Below are 5,533 nucleotides of genomic sequence, written 5' to 3'. Positions count from 1 at the left end.
GGTTATAGCTCAGTAGTAGAGCACTTGCCTAGCATATGTGAGGCACAAGGTTTGATCCTCAGCACCACATAAAAGAAATAAATAAAATAAAGTTATTGTGTCCATCTACAACTTAAAAAAAATTAAAGAATTAATTGGAAAGCAAAATGGACAAATGGAATTGCATAAAGCTAAAAGGTTTTTGCACAGCCATGGAAACAATCAATAGAGTGAAGAAACACTATGGAACAAATATATATATACATATATATCTGCAAACCATACATCTAATAAGGGGTTAATGTACAAAATATATAAGGAACTCAACTCAATAGTAAGAAAATAAGTAATCAGAATTTTTAAATGGGCAAAAAATTTAAACAAATACTTCTCAAAAGAAGACATGAAAATAGCCAATGGGTATATAAAAAAAATGCACAACATCACTAATCATGAGAGAAATGCAAATTAAAACCACAATGACATATAACTTCACATCCATTAGAATGTCGATTATCAACAGACAAAAGATAAGTGTTTTCAAGGATACAGAGAAAACAGAACGCTTGAACACTACTGGTGAGACTGTAAATTAATACAACCATTATGGAAAAAGCGTGGAGGTTCTAAAAAAATTTTTTTTGACTGTCATATGATCCAGCAATTCCAGCACTGAGTACATATGCAAAGAAAATGAAATTAGTATGTCAATAAAATATCTGCTCTCCTGAGCTCATTGTGGCATTATTTACAATAGTCAAGGTATGGAATTCACCTAAATACCCATTGACAAATGAATATGTAATGTGTAAAAGTATCCAATAAAGCTCCATAGATATTATTGCCCTCTAATATCTGTTGTCTCATTCTGTTCAGGCTGCTATAACAAATAACCATTTACTGGGTGGCTAATATACAACAGAAATTCATTTATTACAGTTCCAGAGGACAAGGGAGTCCAAGATCAGTGTGCCAGCACAGCCAAGTTCCGCTTCCTTCGTAGATGGAAGTGTCTCCCTGAAATCTCACATGGCAGAAGGCACTAGCTAATTCTCCAGGTATCTTTTATAAGAGCATTAATCTCATTCATGAGAGCTCCACCTCCATGACCTAACCCTTCCCAAAGGCCTCACTTCCTAATACCACCACCTTGGGGGTTAGGATTTCAACATATAATTTGGGATGGGGAACAAACATTCAGATCATCACATCCGTTCTATTTTTCCTTAGTAGAGAAACATGATATTATTTAGAGTTACGTCTACCTCTCTCTGGACTCATTTTATATAAAAGAGTAGTTCACCTCTAACTTTTTAAAACCATTGTGATTTGGAATCTTCTTTGCCTACGGGTAAGTTAATTCATACTGTAATGCATGCTGTGATGATACACCTCCAATGTCCTTCAATGTCCCCCTTCAGGATTGAAGAAATTAATCCATCAGCTTCTGGGAGCAGTGCCCATATAGAGCCCTCAGCTTTCATCTCTCTTTAGTACCCACTTCAGCTGATGATAGCTGCCTCATGCTAGGTCATGCCCTATCTGTAGGTCCGTTTACACCCAATCATTGGTTGACAGGGAGTGTTAAAGTCTGGCTCTCTTGCTCCAACTTGGGACAAGTCTGAAGGACCATCTCAGCTTCAGAGGTCCTTCTGGGATAGTTGAGGCCTTTGTTGAAACTACATTATGTTCCAACTTCACCCTCTGCTTCAACCTGCTTCATTTTCCTTCCACAAATATTGATCCCCAAAGCACTCCCAAATAAACTTCCCACATACAAATATCTTTTTCAGATCTTTGCCTTAGGCAATGCAACCTTCAACATAAAAAAACAAAGATCTTTTCAAACAGGATTAATAATTGAAGAAATATCTAATGAAGGAATTTCTTGAGCTTTTTTGTTGGAAAAAGAAACATTGTGTAGAAATTTTCCTCCTGCAACTAATAAAAAAATCCTATATGCTACACAAACATATACTTATCATCTACTGGACATGGTAGTGGTTTTCATTTTTTTGAGTATTAATTATTTTATTATAATAATGACAAGACAAATGGTTTTTCATATCACCATTACACTCATGCTAGGGATAACAATACTTTATGTATTATAAATGCTACTTGATCTCTTTAAAACATATTACTTATTATGCTTAGAATAAATGAGCATACTTAATAAAATAAAAATATTATAAAACATTCCAAGATTTTTAATTAACAAAAGTACCTATTTTTATACAGTTTACATACCACTTTCAATGTTAGAAATAGAAACAATGGAATTATTTGATATTTAACAATAAGACTAACTTCCCAAGACATGCACTACAACCATATAGTAGATTCTGTCATCAATATGATGGTCTTGGCATTTTAATATATTATGTTCACATTTTAAATTAAGTTCTATTAACTAAAATAAAAACAGATTGAAGACAATGAACAATAGGATCATTTAAAAAGGAATACAAATAACCAGTAATGGTTTTTTATCAACCTAATTTGTAATGCAAGAAATACAAATTTTTTTTAAATGATACAACATTCTTCAGTTATACTGACAAAGATTAAATACAGGGGGAAAAATAATAGATAATGTGCCTACAGTTGACCAGAGAGTATACAGATAGGCATGGTCACACATACACTACTAAATGGAAGTGTAAATTGGAGAGCTTTTTTTGAAGAACAATATGCTAATACTTACCAAAGCTCTAAAAATGTTTAAGCCCTTTCAGTCAGTCACTCCAGTTCTAAAAACTTTCTTAGAAGACATAATTAAGCATGTGCCTCAAAATGTATTAGGACATTCACTACACCACTTACAGTAACATAATGCAGACAATCAAAATGCCTAACACAAAAGAAAATCAGTACATTATGGCACATCTTTCTTATGCCGGGCAGTGGGCTTCACCTCAATGCCATAATCCCAAACCTCCTTTAGCTTTTTCCTTTCCAACAGAATCTACTTCTAACAGAGGCAAAAAAAAAAATGTCAGATGTTAGCTTTCTCTATGACCAAATCTGAGTTGATGAAAAATGAGGGAAAATAGTTTGGAGGCTATTAGAAATCTTCCGTACCATAAAATCAATGTTACAGGAAAAATGGTCTTTCCTGCCTTGTAGATGCAATTTTAGGAAGATATAAAACTAGATGTTACAGCTTTATGCTGGGGAATGAGATGAGCCTAAGGCAAAATCAATAAATTGAGGGCCCCCCAAAAAAACATCCTTAATGACACCTCTGACATTTATTATATGTTATATAATAAATATCCTTGGTTACTTAAGCCATTTGGACAATGTTACCTCTAGTTAAAAGCATCTTAACTGATATTAGTCATAGAAGAGAGTACTTTAGAACCACTAAAAGCTTATGTAACAGAGGTATTATAAACAGTTTTAAAAATTTACAAAACAGTATGTTCCCATTTAAAAAAAAAAAAAAGTTAACATGGATTCAATGGCCAAGAAAAGTCTGGAAAGATAACTCAGGGTTTAAATACTAGCTTATCTATGAAAGATGGGATCCTAATGTTTCCTTTTTCCATATTTTTTTCTACAATGAACATGTAAAATTTTGCCAGCCTTTTTTTTTATCAATTCAATGCAATTTCTGACAGGAAGAGGTAAACATATTATACCAGAAGTCTGCTTTTTGAATAGTAAAAGTTTTCAGTTAAAAAAAAATGTTTTGTGAAATAAAACTTGATCAGGCATTGATTTTTTCCTGTGAATATGGAAGATTACAATTTTCAGTTCCCTTTATTATGTAGGGAATCATATCATGACTTTGTGCCATTTCAGGTTGGAATTTCTTCTGTGAAGCAAAAACAGTCCCAAAAAAGAAGGATCTTCAGGTGTCATGGGAACAGCATATGATATTAAATCATTAAAGGTGAGAATAGTAAACTACCTCTGGGTTGGTATAGAATCATCATGGGATGAAACATCTTCATGTCTAGATCCATTAGGTTTCCTAAGAGCTACAGAAATAAAATGGTGTTCATCTATTTTGCTTTCCTCAAATGCCCATTCTTTTTCTTCCTCTCCATCCAGGAACAAACGTGTTTCTTTATAAACTTCGCCTATATCCAAATTTAATGTCGATATATCAAATTTAAGCCACTGCAATTCAAATGGAAGTTCAACACCAATAGCTATTATGAAGCTTTCCTTCAGCACCCAATTCCTATAAAACATAACCAGCTGAATCCATTCATCAAATTAAAGCTGATTCTGATTGTTTCCCATCCTTTGTTGGTAAACTTTCTTTTCATAATATGAAAGAACTCTGGAATTGAACCTTGGCCTGGAAAACTGGTCTTCATTATATCAATTCCAACTTGTAGCTCAGGTTCAGCAGCAAACACTGCATAGTCCCCTTGATGAGAGATGTTAAAGTTGAAATTAGGGTAAGAATTCAATGAGTCCTTTGCAAGGACTAGTTTTCCTTTTGCAGTTCTTTGCAAATGGATATGATTCCAAAGGATATTCAGTTTCTCTGCAACTAATTTCCTTATCATCAGACGACCAGCCATGGCTGCCTTAGCGGCCCAGGCAAAGACAACTGGCCAATGCGTTCCTTCTCCTCGGGCTGGATTGATCACACCGCCAGCAGCCATTCTGCACGGCTCAGCAGCCAAGTGCCACAGAAAAAGGCCCAATGCATGCCCTCCATGGATGGCACCAAGCAGAACCGGTTGACTGGGAAAACCATACCCTGAACACAGATATCACCGCCACCTTGGGCCTGAAGGATGATTGTAGTGGTTTTCAGACAAAGGTTATGGAGGTCTTTAGAAATTTCTAAAGGCATTTTTAGGGGTTACCATGACTGGCAGGTACTATTGGTGTTGAGGGTGAAGGTCCAAAGATGCTAAACATCCTGTAATGGTCAGTAGAATCCCAATAGTGAAGTACTTTCCTATGCTAAAGAAGATGTGTTAAATTGAATTAAATTGGTCTAAACAAGCTTCATACCTGGGTGATCAAATGTGGCTCAAAGTGGCCTCTGTACACAGCAAACTGCACCCTAGCTTAACGTGAAAGCAAGTTGTATCCTCCAAAGAATATTATACACTGGTAAACTGGATGTGCTACTGCATGCCTATAATCCTAAAACTGGGGAGACTGAGGCAGGAGGAGCTACTGGGGAGTTTGAGGCCAGCTTGGGCAACTAGAGAGACCCTGTCTCAAAAATAAATAAATAAAAAGGGCTGCTAATATTATAGAGTGCTGACCTAGCATACACAAGACCCTGAGTTTGATCTCTAGTACTCCAAGAAAAAAAAAGAATCAGAAAAAGAAAATAAAACCTGGTAACTGGCAAGCAAACCTCAACCAATCATAACAACTAAACCTTCAGTCAAGGCAAAGCTGTAGGCTGCCAAATTATGCCCCAAATAAGGCAAACACCCAACTGCCCCAATCAGGCAATCTCTGTAGACCATTTCCTGTTTTTCTGGTTATAAATATAGCTCACCAAACTGTGTTCCAACCCATCTTTAGTTCAGAAGGATACCTGGCTGTAAAACTTTTTCCTTGTTGA

The 5,533-nt window shown here is 35.6% G+C and overlaps 1 pseudogene; it reads right to left on the bottom strand.

Annotated features, from left to right (window-relative positions):
* Nucleotides 1-3,767: 3,767 nt before the first annotated feature.
* On the bottom strand, nt 3,768-4,702 carry LOC143402567 (L-aminoadipate-semialdehyde dehydrogenase-phosphopantetheinyl transferase-like; annotated as a pseudogene).
* Nucleotides 4,703-5,533: the final 831 nt, after the last annotated feature.

The sequence above is a fragment of the Callospermophilus lateralis genome, chromosome 6, assembly GCF_048772815.1.
Source record: "Callospermophilus lateralis isolate mCalLat2 chromosome 6, mCalLat2.hap1, whole genome shotgun sequence".
Classification (NCBI taxonomy): Eukaryota; Metazoa; Chordata; class Mammalia; order Rodentia; family Sciuridae; genus Callospermophilus; species Callospermophilus lateralis.
Note: the sequence above shows the minus strand (reverse complement) of the source record. Positions and strands in the feature narration are given on the sequence as shown.